General features: G+C 49.9%; 59 non-coding genes across 59 annotated transcripts; all 59 read left to right on the plus strand.

Annotated features, from left to right (window-relative positions):
* The first annotated feature begins 308 nt into the window (after positions 1-308).
* TRNAR-ACG (transfer RNA arginine (anticodon ACG)) lies at positions 309-381 on the plus strand. The gene has a single exon. It is a non-coding gene; the product is annotated as a tRNA-Arg (tRNA).
* An 8-nt stretch (positions 382-389) lies between these two features.
* Positions 390-461, plus strand: TRNAH-GUG (transfer RNA histidin (anticodon GUG)). Its single transcript has one exon. It is a non-coding gene; the product is annotated as a tRNA-His (tRNA).
* Positions 462-1,166: 705 nt separating this feature from the next.
* TRNAR-ACG (transfer RNA arginine (anticodon ACG)) lies at positions 1,167-1,239 on the plus strand. The gene has a single exon. It is a non-coding gene; the product is annotated as a tRNA-Arg (tRNA).
* Positions 1,240-1,247: 8 nt separating this feature from the next.
* Positions 1,248-1,319, plus strand: TRNAH-GUG (transfer RNA histidin (anticodon GUG)). Its single transcript has one exon. It is a non-coding gene; the product is annotated as a tRNA-His (tRNA).
* A 709-nt stretch (positions 1,320-2,028) lies between these two features.
* On the plus strand, positions 2,029-2,101 carry TRNAR-ACG (transfer RNA arginine (anticodon ACG)). Its single transcript has one exon. It is a non-coding gene; the product is annotated as a tRNA-Arg (tRNA).
* Positions 2,102-2,109: 8 nt separating this feature from the next.
* Positions 2,110-2,181, plus strand: TRNAH-GUG (transfer RNA histidin (anticodon GUG)). The gene has a single exon. It is a non-coding gene; the product is annotated as a tRNA-His (tRNA).
* Positions 2,182-2,886: 705 nt separating this feature from the next.
* TRNAR-ACG (transfer RNA arginine (anticodon ACG)) lies at positions 2,887-2,959 on the plus strand. Its single transcript has one exon. It is a non-coding gene; the product is annotated as a tRNA-Arg (tRNA).
* An 8-nt stretch (positions 2,960-2,967) lies between these two features.
* TRNAH-GUG (transfer RNA histidin (anticodon GUG)) lies at positions 2,968-3,039 on the plus strand. The gene has a single exon. It is a non-coding gene; the product is annotated as a tRNA-His (tRNA).
* A 786-nt stretch (positions 3,040-3,825) lies between these two features.
* TRNAH-GUG (transfer RNA histidin (anticodon GUG)) lies at positions 3,826-3,897 on the plus strand. The gene has a single exon. It is a non-coding gene; the product is annotated as a tRNA-His (tRNA).
* Positions 3,898-4,604: 707 nt separating this feature from the next.
* TRNAR-ACG (transfer RNA arginine (anticodon ACG)) lies at positions 4,605-4,677 on the plus strand. Its single transcript has one exon. It is a non-coding gene; the product is annotated as a tRNA-Arg (tRNA).
* Positions 4,678-5,462: 785 nt separating this feature from the next.
* On the plus strand, positions 5,463-5,535 carry TRNAR-ACG (transfer RNA arginine (anticodon ACG)). Its single transcript has one exon. It is a non-coding gene; the product is annotated as a tRNA-Arg (tRNA).
* An 8-nt stretch (positions 5,536-5,543) lies between these two features.
* Positions 5,544-5,615, plus strand: TRNAH-GUG (transfer RNA histidin (anticodon GUG)). The gene has a single exon. It is a non-coding gene; the product is annotated as a tRNA-His (tRNA).
* A 697-nt stretch (positions 5,616-6,312) lies between these two features.
* TRNAR-ACG (transfer RNA arginine (anticodon ACG)) lies at positions 6,313-6,385 on the plus strand. The gene has a single exon. It is a non-coding gene; the product is annotated as a tRNA-Arg (tRNA).
* Positions 6,386-6,393: 8 nt separating this feature from the next.
* TRNAH-GUG (transfer RNA histidin (anticodon GUG)) lies at positions 6,394-6,465 on the plus strand. The gene has a single exon. It is a non-coding gene; the product is annotated as a tRNA-His (tRNA).
* A 707-nt stretch (positions 6,466-7,172) lies between these two features.
* Positions 7,173-7,245, plus strand: TRNAR-ACG (transfer RNA arginine (anticodon ACG)). The gene has a single exon. It is a non-coding gene; the product is annotated as a tRNA-Arg (tRNA).
* Positions 7,246-7,253: 8 nt separating this feature from the next.
* TRNAH-GUG (transfer RNA histidin (anticodon GUG)) lies at positions 7,254-7,325 on the plus strand. The gene has a single exon. It is a non-coding gene; the product is annotated as a tRNA-His (tRNA).
* Positions 7,326-8,026: 701 nt separating this feature from the next.
* Positions 8,027-8,099, plus strand: TRNAR-ACG (transfer RNA arginine (anticodon ACG)). The gene has a single exon. It is a non-coding gene; the product is annotated as a tRNA-Arg (tRNA).
* An 8-nt stretch (positions 8,100-8,107) lies between these two features.
* Positions 8,108-8,179, plus strand: TRNAH-GUG (transfer RNA histidin (anticodon GUG)). The gene has a single exon. It is a non-coding gene; the product is annotated as a tRNA-His (tRNA).
* Positions 8,180-8,880: 701 nt separating this feature from the next.
* Positions 8,881-8,953, plus strand: TRNAR-ACG (transfer RNA arginine (anticodon ACG)). Its single transcript has one exon. It is a non-coding gene; the product is annotated as a tRNA-Arg (tRNA).
* Positions 8,954-8,961: 8 nt separating this feature from the next.
* Positions 8,962-9,033, plus strand: TRNAH-GUG (transfer RNA histidin (anticodon GUG)). Its single transcript has one exon. It is a non-coding gene; the product is annotated as a tRNA-His (tRNA).
* A 784-nt stretch (positions 9,034-9,817) lies between these two features.
* On the plus strand, positions 9,818-9,889 carry TRNAH-GUG (transfer RNA histidin (anticodon GUG)). Its single transcript has one exon. It is a non-coding gene; the product is annotated as a tRNA-His (tRNA).
* A 707-nt stretch (positions 9,890-10,596) lies between these two features.
* TRNAR-ACG (transfer RNA arginine (anticodon ACG)) lies at positions 10,597-10,669 on the plus strand. Its single transcript has one exon. It is a non-coding gene; the product is annotated as a tRNA-Arg (tRNA).
* An 8-nt stretch (positions 10,670-10,677) lies between these two features.
* On the plus strand, positions 10,678-10,749 carry TRNAH-GUG (transfer RNA histidin (anticodon GUG)). The gene has a single exon. It is a non-coding gene; the product is annotated as a tRNA-His (tRNA).
* A 705-nt stretch (positions 10,750-11,454) lies between these two features.
* Positions 11,455-11,527, plus strand: TRNAR-ACG (transfer RNA arginine (anticodon ACG)). The gene has a single exon. It is a non-coding gene; the product is annotated as a tRNA-Arg (tRNA).
* An 8-nt stretch (positions 11,528-11,535) lies between these two features.
* TRNAH-GUG (transfer RNA histidin (anticodon GUG)) lies at positions 11,536-11,607 on the plus strand. Its single transcript has one exon. It is a non-coding gene; the product is annotated as a tRNA-His (tRNA).
* A 697-nt stretch (positions 11,608-12,304) lies between these two features.
* Positions 12,305-12,377, plus strand: TRNAR-ACG (transfer RNA arginine (anticodon ACG)). The gene has a single exon. It is a non-coding gene; the product is annotated as a tRNA-Arg (tRNA).
* An 8-nt stretch (positions 12,378-12,385) lies between these two features.
* TRNAH-GUG (transfer RNA histidin (anticodon GUG)) lies at positions 12,386-12,457 on the plus strand. Its single transcript has one exon. It is a non-coding gene; the product is annotated as a tRNA-His (tRNA).
* A 707-nt stretch (positions 12,458-13,164) lies between these two features.
* TRNAR-ACG (transfer RNA arginine (anticodon ACG)) lies at positions 13,165-13,237 on the plus strand. The gene has a single exon. It is a non-coding gene; the product is annotated as a tRNA-Arg (tRNA).
* An 8-nt stretch (positions 13,238-13,245) lies between these two features.
* On the plus strand, positions 13,246-13,317 carry TRNAH-GUG (transfer RNA histidin (anticodon GUG)). Its single transcript has one exon. It is a non-coding gene; the product is annotated as a tRNA-His (tRNA).
* Positions 13,318-14,018: 701 nt separating this feature from the next.
* Positions 14,019-14,091, plus strand: TRNAR-ACG (transfer RNA arginine (anticodon ACG)). Its single transcript has one exon. It is a non-coding gene; the product is annotated as a tRNA-Arg (tRNA).
* An 8-nt stretch (positions 14,092-14,099) lies between these two features.
* TRNAH-GUG (transfer RNA histidin (anticodon GUG)) lies at positions 14,100-14,171 on the plus strand. Its single transcript has one exon. It is a non-coding gene; the product is annotated as a tRNA-His (tRNA).
* Positions 14,172-14,872: 701 nt separating this feature from the next.
* Positions 14,873-14,945, plus strand: TRNAR-ACG (transfer RNA arginine (anticodon ACG)). The gene has a single exon. It is a non-coding gene; the product is annotated as a tRNA-Arg (tRNA).
* An 8-nt stretch (positions 14,946-14,953) lies between these two features.
* On the plus strand, positions 14,954-15,025 carry TRNAH-GUG (transfer RNA histidin (anticodon GUG)). Its single transcript has one exon. It is a non-coding gene; the product is annotated as a tRNA-His (tRNA).
* Positions 15,026-15,732: 707 nt separating this feature from the next.
* On the plus strand, positions 15,733-15,805 carry TRNAR-ACG (transfer RNA arginine (anticodon ACG)). The gene has a single exon. It is a non-coding gene; the product is annotated as a tRNA-Arg (tRNA).
* Positions 15,806-15,813: 8 nt separating this feature from the next.
* On the plus strand, positions 15,814-15,885 carry TRNAH-GUG (transfer RNA histidin (anticodon GUG)). Its single transcript has one exon. It is a non-coding gene; the product is annotated as a tRNA-His (tRNA).
* A 699-nt stretch (positions 15,886-16,584) lies between these two features.
* Positions 16,585-16,657, plus strand: TRNAR-ACG (transfer RNA arginine (anticodon ACG)). The gene has a single exon. It is a non-coding gene; the product is annotated as a tRNA-Arg (tRNA).
* Positions 16,658-16,665: 8 nt separating this feature from the next.
* TRNAH-GUG (transfer RNA histidin (anticodon GUG)) lies at positions 16,666-16,737 on the plus strand. The gene has a single exon. It is a non-coding gene; the product is annotated as a tRNA-His (tRNA).
* Positions 16,738-17,442: 705 nt separating this feature from the next.
* TRNAR-ACG (transfer RNA arginine (anticodon ACG)) lies at positions 17,443-17,515 on the plus strand. The gene has a single exon. It is a non-coding gene; the product is annotated as a tRNA-Arg (tRNA).
* An 8-nt stretch (positions 17,516-17,523) lies between these two features.
* Positions 17,524-17,595, plus strand: TRNAH-GUG (transfer RNA histidin (anticodon GUG)). Its single transcript has one exon. It is a non-coding gene; the product is annotated as a tRNA-His (tRNA).
* A 701-nt stretch (positions 17,596-18,296) lies between these two features.
* On the plus strand, positions 18,297-18,369 carry TRNAR-ACG (transfer RNA arginine (anticodon ACG)). The gene has a single exon. It is a non-coding gene; the product is annotated as a tRNA-Arg (tRNA).
* An 8-nt stretch (positions 18,370-18,377) lies between these two features.
* Positions 18,378-18,449, plus strand: TRNAH-GUG (transfer RNA histidin (anticodon GUG)). Its single transcript has one exon. It is a non-coding gene; the product is annotated as a tRNA-His (tRNA).
* Positions 18,450-19,150: 701 nt separating this feature from the next.
* On the plus strand, positions 19,151-19,223 carry TRNAR-ACG (transfer RNA arginine (anticodon ACG)). The gene has a single exon. It is a non-coding gene; the product is annotated as a tRNA-Arg (tRNA).
* Positions 19,224-19,231: 8 nt separating this feature from the next.
* TRNAH-GUG (transfer RNA histidin (anticodon GUG)) lies at positions 19,232-19,303 on the plus strand. The gene has a single exon. It is a non-coding gene; the product is annotated as a tRNA-His (tRNA).
* A 705-nt stretch (positions 19,304-20,008) lies between these two features.
* Positions 20,009-20,081, plus strand: TRNAR-ACG (transfer RNA arginine (anticodon ACG)). Its single transcript has one exon. It is a non-coding gene; the product is annotated as a tRNA-Arg (tRNA).
* Positions 20,082-20,089: 8 nt separating this feature from the next.
* Positions 20,090-20,161, plus strand: TRNAH-GUG (transfer RNA histidin (anticodon GUG)). Its single transcript has one exon. It is a non-coding gene; the product is annotated as a tRNA-His (tRNA).
* A 788-nt stretch (positions 20,162-20,949) lies between these two features.
* Positions 20,950-21,021, plus strand: TRNAH-GUG (transfer RNA histidin (anticodon GUG)). The gene has a single exon. It is a non-coding gene; the product is annotated as a tRNA-His (tRNA).
* A 701-nt stretch (positions 21,022-21,722) lies between these two features.
* On the plus strand, positions 21,723-21,795 carry TRNAR-ACG (transfer RNA arginine (anticodon ACG)). Its single transcript has one exon. It is a non-coding gene; the product is annotated as a tRNA-Arg (tRNA).
* Positions 21,796-22,570: 775 nt separating this feature from the next.
* TRNAR-ACG (transfer RNA arginine (anticodon ACG)) lies at positions 22,571-22,643 on the plus strand. The gene has a single exon. It is a non-coding gene; the product is annotated as a tRNA-Arg (tRNA).
* An 8-nt stretch (positions 22,644-22,651) lies between these two features.
* TRNAH-GUG (transfer RNA histidin (anticodon GUG)) lies at positions 22,652-22,723 on the plus strand. The gene has a single exon. It is a non-coding gene; the product is annotated as a tRNA-His (tRNA).
* A 708-nt stretch (positions 22,724-23,431) lies between these two features.
* TRNAR-ACG (transfer RNA arginine (anticodon ACG)) lies at positions 23,432-23,504 on the plus strand. The gene has a single exon. It is a non-coding gene; the product is annotated as a tRNA-Arg (tRNA).
* An 8-nt stretch (positions 23,505-23,512) lies between these two features.
* On the plus strand, positions 23,513-23,584 carry TRNAH-GUG (transfer RNA histidin (anticodon GUG)). Its single transcript has one exon. It is a non-coding gene; the product is annotated as a tRNA-His (tRNA).
* Positions 23,585-24,290: 706 nt separating this feature from the next.
* Positions 24,291-24,363, plus strand: TRNAR-ACG (transfer RNA arginine (anticodon ACG)). The gene has a single exon. It is a non-coding gene; the product is annotated as a tRNA-Arg (tRNA).
* Positions 24,364-24,371: 8 nt separating this feature from the next.
* Positions 24,372-24,443, plus strand: TRNAH-GUG (transfer RNA histidin (anticodon GUG)). The gene has a single exon. It is a non-coding gene; the product is annotated as a tRNA-His (tRNA).
* A 712-nt stretch (positions 24,444-25,155) lies between these two features.
* On the plus strand, positions 25,156-25,228 carry TRNAR-ACG (transfer RNA arginine (anticodon ACG)). Its single transcript has one exon. It is a non-coding gene; the product is annotated as a tRNA-Arg (tRNA).
* Positions 25,229-25,236: 8 nt separating this feature from the next.
* TRNAH-GUG (transfer RNA histidin (anticodon GUG)) lies at positions 25,237-25,308 on the plus strand. The gene has a single exon. It is a non-coding gene; the product is annotated as a tRNA-His (tRNA).
* A 706-nt stretch (positions 25,309-26,014) lies between these two features.
* On the plus strand, positions 26,015-26,087 carry TRNAR-ACG (transfer RNA arginine (anticodon ACG)). The gene has a single exon. It is a non-coding gene; the product is annotated as a tRNA-Arg (tRNA).
* An 8-nt stretch (positions 26,088-26,095) lies between these two features.
* TRNAH-GUG (transfer RNA histidin (anticodon GUG)) lies at positions 26,096-26,167 on the plus strand. Its single transcript has one exon. It is a non-coding gene; the product is annotated as a tRNA-His (tRNA).
* A 706-nt stretch (positions 26,168-26,873) lies between these two features.
* On the plus strand, positions 26,874-26,946 carry TRNAR-ACG (transfer RNA arginine (anticodon ACG)). The gene has a single exon. It is a non-coding gene; the product is annotated as a tRNA-Arg (tRNA).
* Positions 26,947-26,954: 8 nt separating this feature from the next.
* On the plus strand, positions 26,955-27,026 carry TRNAH-GUG (transfer RNA histidin (anticodon GUG)). Its single transcript has one exon. It is a non-coding gene; the product is annotated as a tRNA-His (tRNA).
* Positions 27,027-27,123: the final 97 nt, after the last annotated feature.

Below are 27,123 nucleotides of genomic sequence, written 5' to 3' on the forward strand. Positions count from 1 at the left end.
AAAGTAGGCAGCCATCTATGTGGAAGTGAAACAACCGTCCTATAAGGCGGTGGGGTTTCCTTCAACACCACCTGTGGGCCACATAGAATGAGATTGTAACATTATTAGCCTTTGCCATTTTCACAACTATCGAGCAGCCATAAGCAGTGATGTGACAGCAACTGAGAAGGCCTGAGCACTTTCCTTTCCATTAGAAATTCAGCAGAAAGTTAGCCGTTTATCTCTGGAATGGCTGAGATGGTGTCGATTGGCTTCTGCAGCTAGAATGCCCTTTGTGAAGGCTTAGCAAAGAGTCAGGGCCAGGTGCAGGGCCAGTGGCGCAATGGATAACGCGTCTGACTACGGATCAGAAGATTGTAGGTTCGACTCCTACCTGGCTCGTTGACAATGCCGTGATCGTATAGTGGTTAGTACTCTGCGTTGTGGCCGCAGCAACCCCGGTTCGAATCCGGGTCACGGCATCTTTATGCGCTGGATGAAGTGTAATGTCCACAGTCACGCCCATGCCAGTTCGGACCCCTGAAGGTACACAAGGAGCAGGAAGTCTCTCTCTCTCTCTCTCTCTAAGACCGCTTCTTGCAACCAGCACCAACTCTGTGATATAGGATACCTTGATACTATCCTAGCGTCGGTCGATTACAATGTGGCAGGCCGTAGTCAGATCACTAAAGGATTGGTCAACAGGCCAAGGTGTATCCTGCCATGTCATGCTACACCCGCTGTAACACAAACTTGGGGCCATGCGAACTCTACAACAGTGGCCTTTGAAGGTAACAGCAGAGAGTGAAAAGACTTTCTTTGAAGGCCAGTGGGATGTACATTTTGGACAGCGAGGACCACTGCTTTTCGAGAGGCACGAAAGTAGGCAGCCATCTATGTGGAAGTGAAACAACCGTCCTATAAGGCGGTGGGGTTTCCTTCAACACCACCTGTGGGCCACATAGAATGAGATTGTAACATTATTAGCCTTTGCCATTTTCACAACTATCGAGCAGCCATAAGCAGTGATGTGACAGCAACTGAGAAGGCCTGAGCACTTTCCTTTCCATTAGAAATTCAGCAGAAAGTTAGCCGTTTATCTCTGGAATGGCTGAGATGGTGTCGATTGGCTTCTGCAGCTAGAATGCCCTTTGTGAAGGCTTAGCAAAGAGTCAGGGCCAGGTGCAGGGCCAGTGGCGCAATGGATAACGCGTCTGACTACGGATCAGAAGATTGTAGGTTCGACTCCTACCTGGCTCGTTGACAATGCCGTGATCGTATAGTGGTTAGTACTCTGCGTTGTGGCCGCAGCAACCCCGGTTCGAATCCGGGTCACGGCATCTTTATGCGCTGGATGAAGTGTAATGTCCACAGTCACGCCCATGCCAGTTCGGACCCCTGAAGGTACACAAGGAGCAGGAAGTCTCTCTCTCTCTCTCTCTCTCTCTAAGACCGCTTCTTGCAACCAGCACCAACTCTGTGATATAGGATACCTTGATACTATCCTAGCGTCGGTCGATTACAATGTGGCAGGCCGTAGTCAGATCACTAAAGGATTGGTCAACAGGCCAAGGTGTATCCTGCCATGTCATGCTACACCCGCTGTAACACAAACTTGGGGCCATGCGAACTCTACAACAGTGGCCTTTGAAGGTAACAGCAGAGAGTGAAAAGACTTTCTTTGAAGGCCAGTGGGATGTACATTTTGGACAGCGAGGACCACTGCTTTTCGAGAGGCACGAAAGTAGGCAGCCATCTATGTGGAAGTGAAACAACCGTCCTATAAGGCGGTGGGGTTTCCTTCAACACCACCTGTGGGCCACATAGAATGAGATTGTAACATTATTAGCCTTTGCCATTTTCACAACTATCGAGCAGCCATAAGCAGTGATGTGACAGCAACTGAGAAGGCCTGAGCACTTTCCTTTCCATTAGAAATTCAGCAGAAAGTTAGCCGTTTATCTCTGGAATGGCTGAGATGGTGTCGATTGGCTTCTGCAGCTAGAATGCCCTTTGTGAAGGCTTAGCAAAGAGTCAGGGCCAGGTGCAGGGCCAGTGGCGCAATGGATAACGCGTCTGACTACGGATCAGAAGATTGTAGGTTCGACTCCTACCTGGCTCGTTGACAATGCCGTGATCGTATAGTGGTTAGTACTCTGCGTTGTGGCCGCAGCAACCCCGGTTCGAATCCGGGTCACGGCATCTTTATGCGCTGGATGAAGTGTAATGTCCACAGTCACGCCCATGCCAGTTCGGACCCCTGAAGGTACACAAGGAGCAGGAAGTCTCTCTCTCTCTCTCTCTCTAAGACCGCTTCTTGCAACCAGCACCAACTCTGTGATATAGGATACCTTGATACTATCCTAGCGTCGGTCGATTACAATGTGGCAGGCCGTAGTCAGATCACTAAAGGATTGGTCAACAGGCCAAGGTGTATCCTGCCATGTCATGCTACACCCGCTGTAACACAAACTTGGGGCCATGCGAACTCTACAACAGTGGCCTTTGAAGGTAACAGCAGAGAGTGAAAAGACTTTCTTTGAAGGCCAGTGGGATGTACATTTTGGACAGCGAGGACCACTGCTTTTCGAGAGGCACGAAAGTAGGCAGCCATCTATGTGGAAGTGAAACAACCGTCCTATAAGGCGGTGGGGTTTCCTTCAACACCACCTGTGGGCCACATAGAATGAGATTGTAACATTATTAGCCTTTGCCATTTTCACAACTATCGAGCAGCCATAAGCAGTGATGTGACAGCAACTGAGAAGGCCTGAGCACTTTCCTTTCCATTAGAAATTCAGCAGAAAGTTAGCCGTTTATCTCTGGAATGGCTGAGATGGTGTCGATTGGCTTCTGCAGCTAGAATGCCCTTTGTGAAGGCTTAGCAAAGAGTCAGGGGCAGGTGCAGGGCCAGTGGCGCAATGGATAACGCGTCTGACTACGGATCAGAAGATTGTAGGTTCGACTCCTACCTGGCTCGTTGACAATGCCGTGATCGTATAGTGGTTAGTACTCTGCGTTGTGGCCGCAGCAACCCCGGTTCGAATCCGGGTCACGGCATCTTTATGCGCTGGATGAAGTGTAATGTCCACAGTCACGCCCATGCCAGTTCGGACCCCTGAAGGTACACAAGGAGCAGGAAGTCTCTCTCTCTCTCTCTCTCTAAGACCGCTTCTTGCAACCAGCACCAACTCTGTGATATAGGATACCTTGATACTATCCTAGCGTCGGTCGATTACAATGTGGCAGGCCGTAGTCAGATCACTAAAGGATTGGTCAACAGGCCAAGGTGTATCCTGCCATGTCATGCTACACCCGCTGTAACACAAACTTGGGGCCATGCGAACTCTACAACAGTGGCCTTTGAAGGTAACAGCAGAGAGTGAAAAGACTTTCTTTGAAGGCCAGTGGGATGTACATTTTGGACAGCGAGGACCACTGCTTTTCGAGAGGCACGAAAGTAGGCAGCCATCTATGTGGAAGTGAAACAACCGTCCTATAAGGCGGTGGGGTTTCCTTCAACACCACCTGTGGGCCACATAGAATGAGATTGTAACATTATTAGCCTTTGCCATTTTCACAACTATCGAGCAGCCATAAGCAGTGATGTGACAGCAACTGAGAAGGCCTGAGCACTTTCCTTTCCATTAGAAATTCAGCAGAAAGTTAGCCGTTTATCTCTGGAATGGCTGAGATGGTGTCGATTGGCTTCTGCAGCTAGAATGCCCTTTGTGAAGGCTTAGCAAAGAGTCAGGGCCAGGTCCAGGGCCAGTGGCGCAATGGATAACGTGTCTGACTACGGATCAGAAGATTGTAGGTTCGACTCCTACCTGGCTCGTTGACAATGCCGTGATCGTATAGTGGTTAGTACTCTGCGTTGTGGCCGCAGCAACCCCGGTTCGAATCCGGGTCACGGCATCTTTATGCGCTGGATGAAGTGTAATGTCCACAGTCACGCCCATGCCAGTTCGGACCCCTGAAGGTACACAAGGAGCAGGAAGTCTCTCTCTCTCTCTCTCTCTCTAAGACCGCTTCTTGCAACCAGCACCAACTCTGTGATATAGGATACCTTGATACTATCCTAGCGTCGGTCGATTACAATGTGGCAGGCCGTAGTCAGATCACTAAAGGATTGGTCAACAGGCCAAGGTGTATCCTGCCATGTCATGCTACACCCGCTGTAACACAAACTTGGGGCCATGCGAACTCTACAACAGTGGCCTTTGAAGGTAACAGCAGAGAGTGAAAAGACTTTCTTTGAAGGCCAGTGGGATGTACATTTTGGACAGCGAGGACCACTGCTTTTCGAGAGGCACGAAAGTAGGCAGCCATCTATGTGGAAGTGAAACAACCGTCCTATAAGGCGGTGGGGTTTCCTTCAACACCACCTGTGGGCCACATAGAATGAGATTGTAACATTATTAGCCTTTGCCATTTTCACAACTATCGAGCAGCCATAAGCAGTGATGTGACAGCAACTGAGAAGGCCTGAGCACTTTCCTTTCCATTAGAAATTCAGCAGAAAGTTAGCCGTTTATCTCTGGAATGGCTGAGATGGTGTCGATTGGCTTCTGCAGCTAGAATGCCCTTTGTGAAGGCTTAGCAAAGAGTCAGGGCCAGGTGCAGGGCCAGTGGCGCAATGGATAACGCGTCTGACTACGGATCAGAAGATTGTAGGTTCGACTCCTACCTGGCTCGTTGACAATGCCGTGATCATATAGTGGTTAGTACTCTGCGTTGTGGCCGCAGCAACCCCGGTTCGAATCCGGGTCACGGCATCTTTATGCGCTGGATGAAGTGTAATGTCCACAGTCACGCCCATGCCAGTTCGGACCCCTGAAGGTACACAAGGAGCAGGAAGTCTCTCTCTCTCTCTCTCTCTAAGACCGCTTCTTGCAACCAGCACCAACTCTGTGATATAGGATACCTTGATACTATCCTAGCGTCGGTCGATTACAATGTGGCAGGCCGTAGTCAGATCACTAAAGGATTGGTCAACAGGCCAAGGTGTATCCTGCCATGTCATGCTACACCCGCTGTAACACAAACTTGGGGCCATGCGAACTCTACAACAGTGGCCTTTGAAGGTAACAGCAGAGAGTGAAAAGACTTTCTTTGAAGGCCAGTGGGATGTACATTTTGGACAGCGAGGACCACTGCTTTTCGAGAGGCACGAAAGTAGGCAGCCATCTATGTGGAAGTGAAACAACCGTCCTATAAGGCGGTGGGGTTTCCTTCAACACCACCTGTGGGCCACATAGAATGAGATTGTAACATTATTAGCCTTTGCCATTTTCACAACTATCGAGCAGCCATAAGCAGTGATGTGACAGCAACTGAGAAGGCCTGAGCACTTTCCTTTCCATTAGAAATTCAGCAGAAAGTTAGCCGTTTATCTCTGGAATGGCTGAGATGGTGTCGATTGGCTTCTGCAGCTAGAATGCCCTTTGTGAAGGCTTAGCAAAGAGTCAGGGCCAGGTGCAGGGCCAGTGGCGCAATGGATAACGCGTCTGACTACGGATCAGAAGATTGTAGGTTCGACTCCTACCTGGCTCGTTGACAATGCCGTGATCGTATAGTGGTTAGTACTCTGCGTTGTGGCCGCAGCAACCCCGGTTCGAATCCGGGTCACGGCATCTTTATGCGCTGGATGAAGTGTAATGTCCACAGTCACGCCCATGCCAGTTCGGACCCCTGAAGGTACACAAGGAGCAGGAAGTCTCTCTCTCTCTAAGACCGCTTCTTGCAACCAGCACCAACTCTGTGATATAGGATACCTTGATACTATCCTAGCGTCGGTCGATTACAATGTGGCAGGCCGTAGTCAGATCACTAAAGGATTGGTCAACAGGCCAAGGTGTATCCTGCCATGTCATGCTACACCCGCTGTAACACAAACTTGGGGCCATGCGAACTCTACAACAGTGGCCTTTGAAGGTAACAGCAGAGAGTGAAAAGACTTTCTTTGAAGGCCAGTGGGATGTACATTTTGGACAGCGAGGACCACTGCTTTTCGAGAGGCACGAAAGTAGGCAGCCATCTATGTGGAAGTGAAACAACCGTCCTATAAGGCGGTGGGGTTTCCTTCAACACCACCTGTGGGCCACATAGAATGAGATTGTAACATTATTAGCCTTTGCCATTTTCACAACTATCGAGCAGCCATAAGCAGTGATGTGACAGCAACTGAGAAGGCCTGAGCACTTTCCTTTCCATTAGAAATTCAGCAGAAAGTTAGCCGTTTATCTCTGGAATGGCTGAGATGGTGTCGATTGGCTTCTGCAGCTAGAATGCCCTTTGTGAAGGCTTAGCAAAGAGTCAGGGCCAGGTGCAGGGCCAGTGGCGCAATGGATAACGCGTCTGACTACGGATCAGAAGATTGTAGGTTCGACTCCTACCTGGCTCGTTGACAATGCCGTGATCGTATAGTGGTTAGTACTCTGCGTTGTGGCCGCAGCAACCCCGGTTCGAATCCGGGTCACGGCATCTTTATGCGCTGGATGAAGTGTAATGTCCACAGTCACGCCCATGCCAGTTCGGACCCCTGAAGGTACACAAGGAGCAGGAAGTCTCTCTCTCTCTCTCTCTCTCTAAGACCGCTTCTTGCAACCAGCACCAACTCTGTGATATAGGATACCTTGATACTATCCTAGCGTCGGTCGATTACAATGTGGCAGGCCGTAGTCAGATCACTAAAGGATTGGTCAACAGGCCAAGGTGTATCCTGCCATGTCATGCTACACCCGCTGTAACACAAACTTGGGGCCATGCGAACTCTACAACAGTGGCCTTTGAAGGTAACAGCAGAGAGTGAAAAGACTTTCTTTGAAGGCCAGTGGGATGTACATTTTGGACAGCGAGGACCACTGCTTTTCGAGAGGCACGAAAGTAGGCAGCCATCTATGTGGAAGTGAAACAACCGTCCTATAAGGCGGTGGGGTTTCCTTCAACACCACCTGTGGGCCACATAGAATGAGATTGTAACATTATTAGCCTTTGCCATTTTCACAACTATCGAGCAGCCATAAGCAGTGATGTGACAGCAACTGAGAAGGCCTGAGCACTTTCCTTTCCATTAGAAATTCAGCAGAAAGTTAGCCGTTTATCTCTGGAATGGCTGAGATGGTGTCGATTGGCTTCTGCAGCTAGAATGCCCTTTGTGAAGGCTTAGCAAAGAGTCAGGGCCAGGTGCAGGGCCAGTGGCGCAATGGATAACGCGTCTGACTACGGATCAGAAGATTGTAGGTTCGACTCCTACCTGGCTCGTTGACAATGCCGTGATCGTATAGTGGTTAGTACTCTGCGTTGTGGCCGCAGCAACCCCGGTTCGAATCCGGGTCACGGCATCTTTATGCGCTGGATGAAGTGTAATGTCCACAGTCACGCCCATGCCAGTTCGGACCCCTGAAGGTACACAAGGAGCAGGAAGTCTCTCTCTCTCTCTCTAAGACCGCTTCTTGCAACCAGCACCAACTCTGTGATATAGGATACCTTGATACTATCCTAGCGTCGGTCGATTACAATGTGGCAGGCCGTAGTCAGATCACTAAAGGATTGGTCAACAGGCCAAGGTGTATCCTGCCATGTCATGCTACACCCGCTGTAACACAAACTTGGGGCCATGCGAACTCTACAACAGTGGCCTTTGAAGGTAACAGCAGAGAGTGAAAAGACTTTCTTTGAAGGCCAGTGGGATGTACATTTTGGACAGCGAGGACCACTGCTTTTCGAGAGGCACGAAAGTAGGCAGCCATCTATGTGGAAGTGAAACAACCGTCCTATAAGGCGGTGGGGTTTCCTTCAACACCACCTGTGGGCCACATAGAATGAGATTGTAACATTATTAGCCTTTGCCATTTTCACAACTATCGAGCAGCCATAAGCAGTGATGTGACAGCAACTGAGAAGGCCTGAGCACTTTCCTTTCCATTAGAAATTCAGCAGAAAGTTAGCCGTTTATCTCTGGAATGGCTGAGATGGTGTCGATTGGCTTCTGCAGCTAGAATGCCCTTTGTGAAGGCTTAGCAAAGAGTCAGGGCCAGGTGCAGGGCCAGTGGCGCAATGGATAACGCGTCTGACTACGGATCAGAAGATTGTAGGTTCGACTCCTACCTGGCTCGTTGACAATGCCGTGATCGTATAGTGGTTAGTACTCTGCGTTGTGGCCGCAGCAACCCCGGTTCGAATCCGGGTCACGGCATCTTTATGCGCTGGATGAAGTGTAATGTCCACAGTCACGCCCATGCCAGTTCGGACCCCTGAAGGTACACAAGGAGCAGGAAGTCTCTCTCTCTCTCTCTAAGACCGCTTCTTGCAACCAGCACCAACTCTGTGATATAGGATACCTTGATACTATCCTAGCGTCGGTCGATTACAATGTGGCAGGCCGTAGTCAGATCACTAAAGGATTGGTCAACAGGCCAAGGTGTATCCTGCCATGTCATGCTACACCCGCTGTAACACAAACTTGGGGCCATGCGAACTCTACAACAGTGGCCTTTGAAGGTAACAGCAGAGAGTGAAAAGACTTTCTTTGAAGGCCAGTGGGATGTACATTTTGGACAGCGAGGACCACTGCTTTTCGAGAGGCACGAAAGTAGGCAGCCATCTATGTGGAAGTGAAACAACCGTCCTATAAGGCGGTGGGGTTTCCTTCAACACCACCTGTGGGCCACATAGAATGAGATTGTAACATTATTAGCCTTTGCCATTTTCACAACTATCGAGCAGCCATAAGCAGTGATGTGACAGCAACTGAGAAGGCCTGAGCACTTTCCTTTCCATTAGAAATTCAGCAGAAAGTTAGCCGTTTATCTCTGGAATGGCTGAGATGGTGTCGATTGGCTTCTGCAGCTAGAATGCCCTTTGTGAAGGCTTAGCAAAGAGTCAGGGCCAGGTGCAGGGCCAGTGGCGCAATGGATAACGCGTCTGACTACGGATCAGAAGATTGTAGGTTCGACTCCTACCTGGCTCGTTGACAATGCCGTGATCGTATAGTGGTTAGTACTCTGCGTTGTGGCCGCAGCAACCCCGGTTCGAATCCGGGTCACGGCATCTTTATGCGCTGGATGAAGTGTAATGTCCACAGTCACGCCCATGCCAGTTCGGACCCCTGAAGGTACACAAGGAGCAGGAAGTCTCTCTCTCTCTCTCTCTAAGACCGCTTCTTGCAACCAGCACCAACTCTGTGATATAGGATACCTTGATACTATCCTAGCGTCGGTCGATTACAATGTGGCAGGCCGTAGTCAGATCACTAAAGGATTGGTCAACAGGCCAAGGTGTATCCTGCCATGTCATGCTACACCCGCTGTAACACAAACTTGGGGCCATGCGAACTCTACAACAGTGGCCTTTGAAGGTAACAGCAGAGAGTGAAAAGACTTTCTTTGAAGGCCAGTGGGATGTACATTTTGGACAGCGAGGACCACTGCTTTTCGAGAGGCACGAAAGTAGGCAGCCATCTATGTGGAAGTGAAACAACCGTCCTATAAGGCGGTGGGGTTTCCTTCAACACCACCTGTGGGCCACATAGAATGAGATTGTAACATTATTAGCCTTTGCCATTTTCACAACTATCGAGCAGCCATAAGCAGTGATGTGACAGCAACTGAGAAGGCCTGAGCACTTTCCTTTCCATTAGAAATTCAGCAGAAAGTTAGCCGTTTATCTCTGGAATGGCTGAGATGGTGTCGATTGGCTTCTGCAGCTAGAATGCCCTTTGTGAAGGCTTAGCAAAGAGTCAGGGCCAGGTCCAGGGCCAGTGGCGCAATGGATAACGTGTCTGACTACGGATCAGAAGATTGTAGGTTCGACTCCTACCTGGCTCGTTGACAATGCCGTGATCGTATAGTGGTTAGTACTCTGCGTTGTGGCCGCAGCAACCCCGGTTCGAATCCGGGTCACGGCATCTTTATGCGCTGGATGAAGTGTAATGTCCACAGTCACGCCCATGCCAGTTCGGACCCCTGAAGGTACACAAGGAGCAGGAAGTCTCTCTCTCTCTCTCTCTCTCTAAGACCGCTTCTTGCAACCAGCACCAACTCTGTGATATAGGATACCTTGATACTATCCTAGCGTCGGTCGATTACAATGTGGCAGGCCGTAGTCAGATCACTAAAGGATTGGTCAACAGGCCAAGGTGTATCCTGCCATGTCATGCTACACCCGCTGTAACACAAACTTGGGGCCATGCGAACTCTACAACAGTGGCCTTTGAAGGTAACAGCAGAGAGTGAAAAGACTTTCTTTGAAGGCCAGTGGGATGTACATTTTGGACAGCGAGGACCACTGCTTTTCGAGAGGCACGAAAGTAGGCAGCCATCTATGTGGAAGTGAAACAACCGTCCTATAAGGCGGTGGGGTTTCCTTCAACACCACCTGTGGGCCACATAGAATGAGATTGTAACATTATTAGCCTTTGCCATTTTCACAACTATCGAGCAGCCATAAGCAGTGATGTGACAGCAACTGAGAAGGCCTGAGCACTTTCCTTTCCATTAGAAATTCAGCAGAAAGTTAGCCGTTTATCTCTGGAATGGCTGAGATGGTGTCGATTGGCTTCTGCAGCTAGAATGCCCTTTGTGAAGGCTTAGCAAAGAGTCAGGGCCAGGTGCAGGGCCAGTGGCGCAATGGATAACGCGTCTGACTACGGATCAGAAGATTGTAGGTTCGACTCCTACCTGGCTCGTTGACAATGCCGTGATCGTATAGTGGTTAGTACTCTGCGTTGTGGCCGCAGCAACCCCGGTTCGAATCCGGGTCACGGCATCTTTATGCGCTGGATGAAGTGTAATGTCCACAGTCACGCCCATGCCAGTTCGGACCCCTGAAGGTACACAAGGAGCAGGAAGTCTCTCTCTCTCTCTCTCTCTAAGACCGCTTCTTGCAACCAGCACCAACTCTGTGATATAGGATACCTTGATACTATCCTAGCGTCGATCGATTACAATGTGGCAGGCCGTAGTCAGATCACTAAAGGATTGGTCAACAGGCCAAGGTGTATCCTGCCATGTCATGCTACACCCGCTGTAACACAAACTTGGGGCCATGCGAACTCTACAACAGTGGCCTTTGAAGGTAACAGCAGAGAGTGAAAAGACTTTCTTTGAAGGCCAGTGGGATGTACATTTTGGACAGCGAGGACCACTGCTTTTCGAGAGGCACGAAAGTAGGCAGCCATCTATGTGGAAGTGAAACAACCGTCCTATAAGGCGGTGGGGTTTCCTTCAACACCACCTGTGGGCCACATAGAATGAGATTGTAACATTATTAGCCTTTGCCATTTTCACAACTATCGAGCAGCCATAAGCAGTGATGTGACAGCAACTGAGAAGGCCTGAGCACTTTCCTTTCCATTAGAAATTCAGCAGAAAGTTAGCCGTTTATCTCTGGAATGGCTGAGATGGTGTCGATTGGCTTCTGCAGCTAGAATGCCCTTTGTGAAGGCTTAGCAAAGAGTCAGGGCCAGGTGCAGGGCCAGTGGCGCAATGGATAACGCGTCTGACTACGGATCAGAAGATTGTAGGTTCGACTCCTACCTGGCTCGTTGACAATGCCGTGATCGTATAGTGGTTAGTACTCTGCGTTGTGGCCGCAGCAACCCCGGTTCGAATCCGGGTCACGGCATCTTTATGCGCTGGATGAAGTGTAATGTCCACAGTCACGCCCATGCCAGTTCGGACCCCTGAAGGTACACAAGGAGCAGGAAGTCTCTCTCTCTCTAAGACCGCTTCTTGCAACCAGCACCAACTCTGTGATATAGGATACCTTGATACTATCCTAGCGTCGGTCGATTACAATGTGGCAGGCCGTAGTCAGATCACTAAAGGATTGGTCAACAGGCCAAGGTGTATCCTGCCATGTCATGCTACACCCGCTGTAACACAAACTTGGGGCCATGCGAACTCTACAACAGTGGCCTTTGAAGGTAACAGCAGAGAGTGAAAAGACTTTCTTTGAAGGCCAGTGGGATGTACATTTTGGACAGCGAGGACCACTGCTTTTCGAGAGGCACGAAAGTAGGCAGCCATCTATGTGGAAGTGAAACAACCGTCCTATAAGGCGGTGGGGTTTCCTTCAACACCACCTGTGGGCCACATAGAATGAGATTGTAACATTATTAGCCTTTGCCATTTTCACAACTATCGAGCAGCCATAAGCAGTGATGTGACAGCAACTGAGAAGGCCTGAGCACTTTCCTTTCCATTAGAAATTCAGCAGAAAGTTAGCCGTTTATCTCTGGAATGGCTGAGATGGTGTCGATTGGCTTCTGCAGCTAGAATGCCCTTTGTGAAGGCTTAGCAAAGAGTCAGGGCCAGGTGCAGGGCCAGTGGCGCAATGGATAACGCGTCTGACTACGGATCAGAAGATTGTAGGTTCGACTCCTACCTGGCTCGTTGACAATGCCGTGATCGTATAGTGGTTAGTACTCTGCGTTGTGGCCGCAGCAACCCCGGTTCGAATCCGGGTCACGGCATCTTTATGCGCTGGATGAAGTGTAATGTCCACAGTCACGCCCATGCCAGTTCGGACCCCTGAAGGTACACAAGGAGCAGGAAGTCTCTCTCTCTCTCTCTCTCTCTAAGACCGCTTCTTGCAACCAGCACCAACTCTGTGATATAGGATACCTTGATACTATCCTAGCGTCGGTCGATTACAATGTGGCAGGCCGTAGTCAGATCACTAAAGGATTGGTCAACAGGCCAAGGTGTATCCTGCCATGTCATGCTACACCCGCTGTAACACAAACTTGGGGCCATGCGAACTCTACAACAGTGGCCTTTGAAGGTAACAGCAGAGAGTGAAAAGACTTTCTTTGAAGGCCAGTGGGATGTACATTTTGGACAGCGAGGACCACTGCTTTTCGAGAGGCACGAAAGTAGGCAGCCATCTATGTGGAAGTGAAACAACCGTCCTATAAGGCGGTGGGGTTTCCTTCAACACCACCTGTGGGCCACATAGAATGAGATTGTAACATTATTAGCCTTTGCCATTTTCACAACTATCGAGCAGCCATAAGCAGTGATGTGACAGCAACTGAGAAGGCCTGAGCACTTTCCTTTCCATTAGAAATTCAGCAGAAAGTTAGCCGTTTATCTCTGGAATGGCTGAGATGGTGTCGATTGGCTTCTGCAGCTAGAATGCCCTTTGTGAAGGCTTAGCAAAGAGTCAGGGCCAGGTGCAGGGCCAGTGGCGCAATGGATAACGCGTCTGACTACGGATCAGAAGATTGTAGGTTCGACTCCTACCTGGCTCGTTGACAATGCCGTGATCGTATAGTGGTTAGTACTCTGCGTTGTGGCCGCAGCAACCCCGGTTCGAATCCGGGTCACGGCATCTTTATGCGCTGGATGAAGTGTAATGTCCACAGTCACGCCCATGCCAGTTCGGACCCCTGAAGGTACACAAGGAGCAGGAAGTCTCTCTCTCTCTCTCTAAGACCGCTTCTTGCAACCAGCACCAACTCTGTGATATAGGATACCTTGATACTATCCTAGCGTCGGTCGATTACAATGTGGCAGGCCGTAGTCAGATCACTAAAGGATTGGTCAACAGGCCAAGGTGTATCCTGCCATGTCATGCTACACCCGCTGTAACACAAACTTGGGGCCATGCGAACTCTACAACAGTGGCCTTTGAAGGTAACAGCAGAGAGTGAAAAGACTTTCTTTGAAGGCCAGTGGGATGTACATTTTGGACAGCGAGGACCACTGCTTTTCGAGAGGCACGAAAGTAGGCAGCCATCTATGTGGAAGTGAAACAACCGTCCTATAAGGCGGTGGGGTTTCCTTCAACACCACCTGTGGGCCACATAGAATGAGATTGTAACATTATTAGCCTTTGCCATTTTCACAACTATCGAGCAGCCATAAGCAGTGATGTGACAGCAACTGAGAAGGCCTGAGCACTTTCCTTTCCATTAGAAATTCAGCAGAAAGTTAGCCGTTTATCTCTGGAATGGCTGAGATGGTGTCGATTGGCTTCTGCAGCTAGAATGCCCTTTGTGAAGGCTTAGCAAAGAGTCAGGGCCAGGTGCAGGGCCAGTGGCGCAATGGATAACGCGTCTGACTACGGATCAGAAGATTGTAGGTTCGACTCCTACCTGGCTCGTTGACAATGCCGTGATCGTATAGTGGTTAGTACTCTGCGTTGTGGCCGCAGCAACCCCGGTTCGAATCCGGGTCACGGCATCTTTATGCGCTGGATGAAGTGTAATGTCCACAGTCACGCCCATGCCAGTTCGGACCCCTGAAGGTACACAAGGAGCAGGAAGTCTCTCTCTCTCTCTCTAAGACCGCTTCTTGCAACCAGCACCAACTCTGTGATATAGGATACCTTGATACTATCCTAGCGTCGGTCGATTACAATGTGGCAGGCCGTAGTCAGATCACTAAAGGATTGGTCAACAGGCCAAGGTGTATCCTGCCATGTCATGCTACACCCGCTGTAACACAAACTTGGGGCCATGCGAACTCTACAACAGTGGCCTTTGAAGGTAACAGCAGAGAGTGAAAAGACTTTCTTTGAAGGCCAGTGGGATGTACATTTTGGACAGCGAGGACCACTGCTTTTCGAGAGGCACGAAAGTAGGCAGCCATCTATGTGGAAGTGAAACAACCGTCCTATAAGGCGGTGGGGTTTCCTTCAACACCACCTGTGGGCCACATAGAATGAGATTGTAACATTATTAGCCTTTGCCATTTTCACAACTATCGAGCAGCCATAAGCAGTGATGTGACAGCAACTGAGAAGGCCTGAGCACTTTCCTTTCCATTAGAAATTCAGCAGAAAGTTAGCCGTTTATCTCTGGAATGGCTGAGATGGTGTCGATTGGCTTCTGCAGCTAGAATGCCCTTTGTGAAGGCTTAGCAAAGAGTCAGGGCCAGGTGCAGGGCCAGTGGCGCAATGGATAACGCGTCTGACTACGGATCAGAAGATTGTAGGTTCGACTCCTACCTGGCTCGTTGACAATGCCGTGATCGTATAGTGGTTAGTACTCTGCGTTGTGGCCGCAGCAACCCCGGTTCGAATCCGGGTCACGGCATCTTTATGCGCTGGATGAAGTGTAATGTCCACAGTCACGCCCATGCCAGTTCGGACCCCTGAAGGTACACAAGGAGCAGGAAGTCTCTCTCTCTCTCTCTCTCTCTAAGACCGCTTCTTGCAACCAGCACCAACTCTGTGATATAGGATACCTTGATACTATCCTAGCGTCGGTCGATTACAATGTGGCAGGCCGTAGTCAGATCACTAAAGGATTGGTCAACAGGCCAAGGTGTATCCTGCCATGTCATGCTACACCCGCTGTAACACAAACTTGGGGCCATGCGAACTCTACAACAGTGGCCTTTGAAGGTAACAGCAGAGAGTGAAAAGACTTTCTTTGAAGGCCAGTGGGATGTACATTTTGGACAGCGAGGACCACTGCTTTTCGAGAGGCACGAAAGTAGGCAGCCATCTATGTGGAAGTGAAACAACCGTCCTATAAGGCGGTGGGGTTTCCTTCAACACCACCTGTGGGCCACATAGAATGAGATTGTAACATTATTAGCCTTTGCCATTTTCACAACTATCGAGCAGCCATAAGCAGTGATGTGACAGCAACTGAGAAGGCCTGAGCACTTTCCTTTCCATTAGAAATTCAGCAGAAAGTTAGCCGTTTATCTCTGGAATGGCTGAGATGGTGTCGATTGGCTTCTGCAGCTAGAATGCCCTTTGTGAAGGCTTAGCAAAGAGTCAGGGCCAGGTGCAGGGCCAGTGGCGCAATGGATAACGCGTCTGACTACGGATCAGAAGATTGTAGGTTCGACTCCTACCTGGCTCGTTGACAATGCCGTGATCGTATAGTGGTTAGTACTCTGCGTTGTGGCCGCAGCAACCCCGGTTCGAATCCGGGTCACGGCATCTTTATGCGCTGGATGAAGTGTAATGTCCACAGTCACGCCCATGCCAGTTCGGACCCCTGAAGGTACACAAGGAGCAGGAAGTCTCTCTCTCTCTCTAAGACCGCTTCTTGCAACCAGCACCAACTCTGTGATATAGGATACCTTGATACTATCCTAGCGTCGGTCGATTACAATGTGGCAGGCCGTAGTCAGATCACTAAAGGATTGGTCAACAGGCCAAGGTGTATCCTGCCATGTCATGCTACACCCGCTGTAACACAAACTTGGGGCCATGCGAACTCTACAACAGTGGCCTTTGAAGGTAACAGCAGAGAGTGAAAAGACTTTCTTTGAAGGCCAGTGGGATGTACATTTTGGACAGCGAGGACCACTGCTTTTCGAGAGGCACGAAAGTAGGCAGCCATCTATGTGGAAGTGAAACAACCGTCCTATAAGGCGGTGGGGTTTCCTTCAACACCACCTGTGGGCCACATAGAATGAGATTGTAACATTATTAGCCTTTGCCATTTTCACAACTATCGAGCAGCCATAAGCAGTGATGTGACAGCAACTGAGAAGGCCTGAGCACTTTCCTTTCCATTAGAAATTCAGCAGAAAGTTAGCCGTTTATCTCTGGAATGGCTGAGATGGTGTCGATTGGCTTCTGCAGCTAGAATGCCCTTTGTGAAGGCTTAGCAAAGAGTCAGGGCCAGGTGCAGGGCCAGTGGCGCAATGGATAACGCGTCTGACTACGGATCAGAAGATTGTAGGTTCGACTCCTACCTGGCTCGTTGACAATGCCGTGATCGTATAGTGGTTAGTACTCTGCGTTGTGGCCGCAGCAACCCCGGTTCGAATCCGGGTCACGGCATCTTTATGCGCTGGATGAAGTGTAATGTCCACAGTCACGCCCATGCCAGTTCGGACCCCTGAAGGTACACAAGGAGCAGGAAGTCTCTCTCTCTCTCTCTCTCTAAGACCGCTTCTTGCAACCAGCACCAACTCTGTGATATAGGATACCTTGATACTATCCTAGCGTCGGTCGATTACAATGTGGCAGGCCGTAGTCAGATCACTAAAGGATTGGTCAACAGGCCAAGGTGTATCCTGCCATGTCATGCTACACCCGCTGTAACACAAACTTGGGGCCATGCGAACTCTACAACAGTGGCCTTTGAAGGTAACAGCAGAGAGTGAAAAGACTTTCTTTGAAGGCCAGTGGGATGTACATTTTGGACAGCGAGGACCACTGCTTTTCGAGAGGCACGAAAGTAGGCAGCCATCTATGTGGAAGTGAAACAACCGTCCTATAAGGCGGTGGGGTTTCCTTCAACACCACCTGTGGGCCACATAGAATGAGATTGTAACATTATTAGCCTTTGCCATTTTCACAACTATCGAGCAGCCATAAGCAGTGATGTGACAGCAACTGAGAAGGCCTGAGCACTTTCCTTTCCATTAGAAATTCAGCAGAAAGTTAGCCGTTTATCTCTGGAATGGCTGAGATGGTGTCGATTGGCTTCTGCAGCTAGAATGCCCTTTGTGAAGGCTTAGCAAAGAGTCAGGGCCAGGTGCAGGGCCAGTGGCGCAATGGATAACGCGTCTGACTACGGATCAGAAGATTGTAGGTTCGACTCCTACCTGGCTCGTTGACAATGCCGTGATCGTATAGTGGTTAGTACTCTGCGTTGTGGCCGCAGCAACCCCGGTTCGAATCCGGGTCACGGCATCTTTATGCGCTGGATGAAGTGTAATGTCCACAGTCACGCCCATGCCAGTTCGGACCCCTGAAGGTACACAAGGAGCAGGAAGTCTCTCTCTCTCTCTCTAAGACCGCTTCTTGCAACCAGCACCAACTCTGTGATATAGGATACCTTGATACTATCCTAGCGTCGGTCGATTACAATGTGGCAGGCCGTAGTCAGATCACTAAAGGATTGGTCAACAGGCCAAGGTGTATCCTGCCATGTCATGCTACACCCGCTGTAACACAAACTTGGGGCCATGCGAACTCTACAACAGTGGCCTTTGAAGGTAACAGCAGAGAGTGAAAAGACTTTCTTTGAAGGCCAGTGGGATGTACATTTTGGACAGCGAGGACCACTGCTTTTCGAGAGGCACGAAAGTAGGCAGCCATCTATGTGGAAGTGAAACAACCGTCCTATAAGGCGGTGGGGTTTCCTTCAACACCACCTGTGGGCCACATAGAATGAGATTGTAACATTATTAGCCTTTGCCATTTTCACAACTATCGAGCAGCCATAAGCAGTGATGTGACAGCAACTGAGAAGGCCTGAGCACTTTCCTTTCCATTAGAAATTCAGCAGAAAGTTAGCCGTTTATCTCTGGAATGGCTGAGATGGTGTCGATTGGCTTCTGCAGCTAGAATGCCCTTTGTGAAGGCTTAGCAAAGAGTCAGGGCCAGGTGCAGGGCCAGTGGCGCAATGGATAACGCGTCTGACTACGGATCAGAAGATTGTAGGTTCGACTCCTACCTGGCTCGTTGACAATGCCGTGATCGTATAGTGGTTAGTACTCTGCGTTGTGGCCGCAGCAACCCCGGTTCGAATCCGGGTCACGGCATCTTTATGCGCTGGATGAAGTGTAATGTCCACAGTCACGCCCATGCCAGTTCGGACCCCTGAAGGTACACAAGGAGCAGGAAGTCTCTCTCTCTCTCTCTAAGACCGCTTCTTGCAACCAGCACCAACTCTGTGATATAGGATACCTTGATACTATCCTAGCGTCGGTCGATTACAATGTGGCAGGCCGTAGTCAGATCACTAAAGGATTGGTCAACAGGCCAAGGTGTATCCTGCCATGTCATGCTACACCCGCTGTAACACAAACTTGGGGCCATGCGAACTCTACAACAGTGGCCTTTGAAGGTAACAGCAGAGAGTGAAAAGACTTTCTTTGAAGGCCAGTGGGATGTACATTTTGGACAGCGAGGACCACTGCTTTTCGAGAGGCACGAAAGTAGGCAGCCATCTATGTGGAAGTGAAACAACCGTCCTATAAGGCGGTGGGGTTTCCTTCAACACCACCTGTGGGCCACATAGAATGAGATTGTAACATTATTAGCCTTTGCCATTTTCACAACTATCGAGCAGCCATAAGCAGTGATGTGACAGCAACTGAGAAGGCCTGAGCACTTTCCTTTCCATTAGAAATTCAGCAGAAAGTTAGCCGTTTATCTCTGGAATGGCTGAGATGGTGTCGATTGGCTTCTGCAGCTAGAATGCCCTTTGTGAAGGCTTAGCAAAGAGTCAGGGCCAGGTGCAGGGCCAGTGGCGCAATGGATAACGCGTCTGACTACGGATCAGAAGATTGTAGGTTCGACTCCTACCTGGCTCGTTGACAATGCCGTGATCGTATAGTGGTTAGTACTCTGCGTTGTGGCCGCAGCAACCCCGGTTCGAATCCGGGTCACGGCATCTTTATGCGCTGGATGAAGTGTAATGTCCACAGTCACGCCCATGCCAGTTCGGACCCCTGAAGGTACACAAGGAGCAGGAAGTCTCTCTCTCTCTCTCTCTCTAAGACCGCTTCTTGCAACCAGCACCAACTCTGTGATATAGGATACCTTGATACTATCCTAGCGTCGGTCGATTACAATGTGGCAGGCCGTAGTCAGATCACTAAAGGATTGGTCAACAGGCCAAGGTGTATCCTGCCATGTCATGCTACACCCGCTGTAACACAAACTTGGGGCCATGCGAACTCTACAACAGTGGCCTTTGAAGGTAACAGCAGAGAGTGAAAAGACTTTCTTTGAAGGCCAGTGGGATGTACATTTTGGACAGCGAGGACCACTGCTTTTCGAGAGGCACGAAAGTAGGCAGCCATCTATGTGGAAGTGAAACAACCGTCCTATAAGGCGGTGGGGTTTCCTTCAACACCACCTGTGGGCCACATAGAATGAGATTGTAACATTATTAGCCTTTGCCATTTTCACAACTATCGAGCAGCCATAAGCAGTGATGTGACAGCAACTGAGAAGGCCTGAGCACTTTCCTTTCCATTAGAAATTCAGCAGAAAGTTAGCCGTTTATCTCTGGAATGGCTGAGATGGTGTCGATTGGCTTCTGCAGCTAGAATGCCCTTTGTGAAGGCTTAGCAAAGAGTCAGGGCCAGGTGCAGGGCCAGTGGCGCAATGGATAACGCGTCTGACTACGGATCAGAAGATTGTAGGTTCGACTCCTACCTGGCTCGTTGACAATGCCGTGATCGTATAGTGGTTAGTACTCTGCGTTGTGGCCGCAGCAACCCCGGTTCGAATCCGGGTCACGGCATCTTTATGCGCTGGATGAAGTGTAATGTCCACAGTCACGCCCATGCCAGTTCGGACCCCTGAAGGTACACAAGGAGCAGGAAGTCTCTCTCTCTCTCTCTCTCTCTAAGACCGCTTCTTGCAACCAGCACCAACTCTGTGATATAGGATACCTTGATACTATCCTAGCGTCGGTCGATTACAATGTGGCAGGCCGTAGTCAGATCACTAAAGGATTGGTCAACAGGCCAAGGTGTATCCTGCCATGTCATGCTACACCCGCTGTAACACAAACTTGGGGCCATGCGAACTCTACAACAGTGGCCTTTGAAGGTAACAGCAGAGAGTGAAAAGACTTTCTTTGAAGGCCAGTGGGATGTACATTTTGGACAGCGAGGACCACTGCTTTTCGAGAGGCACGAAAGTAGGCAGCCATCTATGTGGAAGTGAAACAACCGTCCTATAAGGCGGTGGGGTTTCCTTCAACACCACCTGTGGGCCACATAGAATGAGATTGTAACATTATTAGCCTTTGCCATTTTCACAACTATCGAGCAGCCATAAGCAGTGATGTGACAGCAACTGAGAAGGCCTGAGCACTTTCCTTTCCATTAGAAATTCAGCAGAAAGTTAGCCGTTTATCTCTGGAATGGCTGAGATGGTGTCGATTGGCTTCTGCAGCTAGAATGCCCTTTGTGAAGGCTTAGCAAAGAGTCAGGGCCAGGTGCAGGGCCAGTGGCGCAATGGATAACGCGTCTGACTACGGATCAGAAGATTGTAGGTTCGACTCCTACCTGGCTTGTTGACAATGCCGTGATCGTATAGTGGTTAGTACTCTGCGTTGTGGCCGCAGCAACCCCGGTTCGAATCCGGGTCACGGCATCTTTATGCGCTGGATGAAGTGTAATGTCCACAGTCACGCCCATGCCAGTTCGGACCCCTGAAGGTACACAAGGAGCAGGAAGTCTCTCTCTCTCTCTCTAAGACCGCTTCTTGCAACCAGCACCAACTCTGTGATATAGGATACCTTGATACTATCCTAGCGTCGGTCGATTACAATGTGGCAGGCCGTAGTCAGATCACTAAAGGATTGGTCAACAGGCCAAGGTGTATCCTGCCATGTCATGCTACACCCGCTGTAACACAAACTTGGGGCCATGCGAACTCTACAACAGTGGCCTTTGAAGGTAACAGCAGAGAGTGAAAAGACTTTCTTTGAAGGCCAGTGGGATGTACATTTTGGACAGCGAGGACCACTGCTTTTCGAGAGGCACGAAAGTAGGCAGCCATCTATGTGGAAGTGAAACAACCGTCCTATAAGGCGGTGGGGTTTCCTTCAACACCACCTGTGGGCCACATAGAATGAGATTGTAACATTATTAGCCTTTGCCATTTTCACAACTATCGAGCAGCCATAAGCAGTGATGTGACAGCAACTGAGAAGGCCTGAGCACTTTCCTTTCCATTAGAAATTCAGCCGAAAGTTAGCCGTTTATCTCTGGAATGGCTGAGATGGTGTCGATTGGCTTCTGCAGCTAGAATGCCCTTTGTGAAGGCTTAGCAAAGAGTCAGGGCCAGGTGCAGGGCCAGTGGCGCAATGGATAACGCGTCTGACTACGGATCAGAAGATTGTAGGTTCGACTCCTACCTGGCTCGTTGACAATGCCGTGATTGTATAGTGGTTAGTACTCTGCGTTGTGGCCGCAGCAACCCCGGTTCGAATCCGGGTCACGGCATCTTTATGCGCTGGATGAAGTGTAATGTCCACAGTCACGCCCATGCCAGTTCGGACCCCTGAAGGTACACAAGGAGCAGGAAGTCTCTCTCTCTAAGACCGCTTCTTGCAACCAGCACCAACTCTGTGATATAGGATACCTTGATACTATCCTAGCGTCGGTCGATTACAATGTGGCAGGCCGTAGTCAGATCACTAAAGGATTGGTCAACAGGCCAAGGTGTATCCTGCCATGTCATGCTACACCCGCTGTAACACAAACTTGGGGCCATGCGAACTCTACAACAGTGGCCTTTGAAGGTAACAGCAGAGAGTGAAAAGACTTTCTTTGAAGGCCAGTGGGATGTACATTTTGGACAGCGAGGACCACTGCTTTTCGAGAGGCACGAAAGTAGGCAGCCATCTATGTGGAAGTGAAACAACCGTCCTATAAGGCGGTGGGGTTTCCTTCAACACCACCTGTGGGCCACATAGAATGAGATTGTAACATTATTAGCCTTTGCCATTTTCACAACTATCGAGCAGCCATAAGCAGTGATGTGACAGCAACTGAGAAGGCCTGAGCACTTTCCTTTCCATTAGAAATTCAGCAGAAAGTTAGCCGTTTATCTCTGGAATGGCTGAGATGGTGTCGATTGGCTTCTGCAGCTAGAATGCCCTTTGTGAAGGCTTAGCAAAGAGTCAGGGCCAGGTGCAGGGCCAGTGGCGCAATGGATAACGCGTCTGACTACGGATCAGAAGATTGTAGGTTCGACTCCTACCTGGCTCGTTGACAATGCCGTGATCGTATAGTGGTTAGTACTCTGCGTTGTGGCCGCAGCAACCCCGGTTCGAATCCGGGTCACGGCATCTTTATGCGCTGGATGAAGTGTAATGTCCACAGTCACGCCCATGCCAGTTCGGACCCCTGAAGGTACACAAGGAGCAGGAAGTCTCTCTCTCTCTCTCTCTCTCTAAGACCGCTTCTTGCAACCAGCACCAACTCTGTGATTATAGGATACCTTGATACTATCCTAGCGTCGGTCGATTACAATGTGGCAGGCCGTAGTCAGATCACTAAAGGATTGGTCAACAGGCCAAGGTGTATCCTGCCATGTCATGCTACACCCGCTGTAACACAAACTTGGGGCCATGCGAACTCTACAACAGTGGCCTTTGAAGGTAACAGCAGAGAGTGAAAAGACTTTCTTTGAAGGCCAGTGGGATGTACATTTTGGACAGCGAGGACCACTGCTTTTCGAGAGGCACGAAAGTAGGCAGCCATCTATGTGGAAGTGAAACAACCGTCCTATAAGGCGGTGGGGTTTCCTTCAACACCACCTGTGGGCCACATAGAATGAGATTGTAACATTATTAGCCTTTGCCATTTTCACAACTATCGAGCAGCCATAAGCAGTGATGTGACAGCAACTGAGAAGGCCTGAGCACTTTCCTTTCCATTAGAAATTCAGCAGAAAGTTAGCCGTTTATCTCTGGAATGGTTGAGATGGTGTCGATTGGCTTCTGCAGCTAGAATGCCCTTTGTGAAGGCTTAGCAAAGAGTCAGGGCCAGGTGCAGGGCCAGTGGCGCAATGGATAACGCGTCTGACTACGGATCAGAAGATTGTAGGTTCGACTCCTACCTGGCTCGTTGACAATGCCGTGATCGTATAGTGGTTAGTACTCTGCGTTGTGGCCGCAGCAACCCCGGTTCGAATCCGGGTCACGGCATCTTTATGCGCTGGATGAAGTGTAATGTCCACAGTCACGCCCATGCCAGTTCGGACCCCTGAAGGTACACAAGGAGCAGGAAGTCTCTCTCTCTCTCTCTCTCTAAGACCGCTTCTTGCAACCAGCACCAACTCTGTGATTATAGGATACCTTGATACTATCCTAGCGTCGGTCGATTACAATGTGGCAGGCCGTAGTCAGATCACTAAAGGATTGGTCAACAGGCCAAGGTGTATCCTGCCATGTCATGCTACACCCGCTGTAACACAAACTTGGGGCCATGCGAACTCTACAACAGTGGCCTTTGAAGGTAACAGCAGAGAGTGAAAAGACTTTCTTTGAAGGCCAGTGGGATGTACATTTTGGACAGCGAGGACCACTGCTTTTCGAGAGGCACGAAAGTAGGCAGCCATCTATGTGGAAGTGAAACAACCGTCCTATAAGGCGGTGGGGTTTCCTTCAACACCACCTGTGGGCCACATAGAATGAGATTGTAACATTATTAGCCTTTGCCATTTTCACAACTATCGAGCAGCCATAAGCAGTGATGTGACAGCAACTGAGAAGGCCTGAGCACTTTCCTTTCCATTAGAAATTCAGCAGAAAGTTAGCCGTTTATCTCTGGAATGGCTGAGATGGTGTTGATTGGCTTCTGCAGCTAGAATGCCCTTTGTGAAGGCTTAGCAAAGAGTCAGGGCCAGGTGCAGGGCCAGTGGCGCAATGGATAACGCGTCTGACTACGGATCAGAAGATTGTAGGTTCGACTCCTACCTGGCTCGTTGACAATGCCGTGATCGTATAGTGGTTAGTACTCTGCGTTGTGGCCGCAGCAACCCCGGTTCGAATCCGGGTCACGGCATCTTTATGCGCTGGATGAAGTGTAATGTCCACAGTCACGCCCATGCCAGTTCGGACCCCTGAAGGTACACAAGGAGCCAGGAAGTCTCTCTCTCTCTCTCTCTCTCTCTCTAAGACCGCTTCTTGCAACCAGCACCAACTCTGTGATATAGGATACCTTGATACTATCCTAGCGTCGGTCGATTACAATGTGGCAGGCCGTAGTCAGATCACTAAAGGATTGGTCAACAGGCCAAGGTGTATCCTGCCATGTCATGCTACACCCGCTGTAACACAAACTTGGGGCCATGCGAACTCTACAACAGTGGCCTTTGAAGGTAACAGCAGAGAGTGAAAAGACTTTCTTTGAAGGCCAGTGGGATGTACATTTTGGACAGCGAGGACCACTGCTTTTCGAGAGGCACGAAAGTAGGCAGCCATCTATGTGGAAGTGAAACAACCGTCCTATAAGGCGGTGGGGTTTCCTTCAACACCACCTGTGGGCCACATAGAATGAGATTGTAACATTATTAGCCTTTGCCATTTTCACAACTATCGAGCAGCCATAAGCAGTGATGTGACAGCAACTGAGAAGGCCTGAGCACTTTCCTTTCCATTAGAAATTCAGCAGAAAGTTAGCCGTTTATCTCTGGAATGGCTGAGATGGTGTCGATTGGCTTCTGCAGCTAGAATGCCCTTTGTGAAGGCTTAGCAAAGAGTCAGGGCCAGGTGCAGGGCCAGTGGCGCAATGGATAACGCGTCTGACTACGGATCAGAAGATTGTAGGTTCGACTCCTACCTGGCTCGTTGACAATGCCGTGATCGTATAGTGGTTAGTACTCTGCGTTGTGGCCGCAGCAACCCCGGTTCGAATCCGGGTCACGGCATCTTTATGCGCTGGATGAAGTGTAATGTCCACAGTCACGCCCATGCCAGTTCGGACCCCTGAAGGTACACAAGGAGCAGGAAGTCTCTCTCTCTCTCTCTCTCTAAGACCGCTTCTTGCAACCAGCACCAACTCTGTGATTATAGGATACCTTGATACTATCCTAGCGTCGGTCGATTACAATGTGGCAGGCCGTAGTCAGATCACTAAAGGATTGGTCAACAGGCCAAGGTGTATCCTGCCATGTCATGCTACACCCGCTGTAACACAAACTTGGGGCCATGCGAACTCTACAACAGTGGCCTTTGAAGGTAACAGCAGAGAGTGAAAAGACTTTCTTTGAAGGCCAGTGGGATGTACATTTTGGACAGCGAGGACCACTGCTTTTCGAGAGGCACGAAAGTAGGCAGCCATCTATGTGGAAGTGAAACAACCGTCCTATAAGGCGGTGGGGTTTCCTTCAACACCACCTGTGGGCCACATAGAATGAGATTGTAACATTATTAGCCTTTGCCATTTTCACAACTATCGAGCAGCCATAAGCAGTGATGTGACAGCAACTGAGAAGGCCTGAGCACTTTCCTTTCCATTAGAAATTCAGCAGAAAGTTAGCCGTTTATCTCTGGAATGGCTGAGATGGTGTCGATTGGCTTCTGCAGCTAGAATGCCCTTTGTGAAGGCTTAGCAAAGAGTCAGGGCCAGGTGCAGGGCCAGTGGCGCAATGGATAACGCGTCTGACTACGGATCAGAAGATTGTAGGTTCGACTCCTACCTGGCTCGTTGACAATGCCGTGATCGTATAGTGGTTAGTACTCTGCGTTGTGGCCGCAGCAACCCCGGTTCGAATCCGGGTCACGGCATCTTTATGCGCTGGATGAAGTGTAATGTCCACAGTCACGCCCATGCCAGTTCGGACCCCTGAAGGTACACAAGGAGCAGGAAGTCTCTCTCTCTCTCTCTCTCTAAGACCGCTTCTTGCAACCAGCACCAACTCTGTGATTATAGGATACCTTGATACTATCCTAGCGTCGGTCGATTACAATGTGGCAGGCCGTAGTCAGATCACTAAAGGATTGGTCAACAGGCCAAGGTGTATCCTGCCATGTCATGCTACACCCGCTGTAACACAAACTTGGGGCCATGCGAACTCTACAACAGTGGCCTTTGAAGGTAACAGCAGAGAGTGAAAAGACTTTCTTTGAAGGCCAGTGGGATGTACATTTTGGACAGCGAGGACCACTGCTTTTCGAGAGGCACGAAAGTAGGCAGCCATCTATGTGGAAGTGAAACAACCGTCCTATAAGGCGGTGGGGTTTCCTTCAACACCACCTGTGGGCCACATAGAATGAGATTGTAACATTATTAGCCTTTGCCATTTTCACAACTATCGAGCAGCCATAAGCAGTGATGTGACAGCAACTGAGAAGGCCTGAGCACTTTCCTTTCCATTAGAAATTCAGCAGAAAGTTAGCCGTTTATGTCTGGAATGGCTGAGATGGTGTCGATTGGCTTCTGCAGCTAGAATGCCCTTTGTGAAGGCTTAGCAAAGAGTCAGGGCCAGGTGCAGGGCCAGTGGCGCAATGGATAACGCGTCTGACTACGGATCAGAAGATTGTAGGTTCGACTCCTACCTGGCTCGTTGACAATGCCGTGATCGTATAGTGGTTAGTACTCTGCGTTGTGGCCGCAGCAACCCCGGTTCGAATCCGGGTCACGGCATCTTTATGCGCTGGATGAAGTGTAATGTCCACAGTCACGCCCATGCCAGTTCGGACCCCTGAAGGTACACAAGGAGCAGGAAGTCTCTCTCTCTCTC

This window comes from Lithobates pipiens, unplaced genomic scaffold, assembly GCF_037356315.1.
Source record: "Lithobates pipiens isolate NorthernLeopardFrog02 unplaced genomic scaffold, aLitPip1_a1.2 Scaffold_8, whole genome shotgun sequence".
Taxonomy (NCBI): domain Eukaryota; kingdom Metazoa; phylum Chordata; class Amphibia; order Anura; family Ranidae; genus Lithobates; species Lithobates pipiens.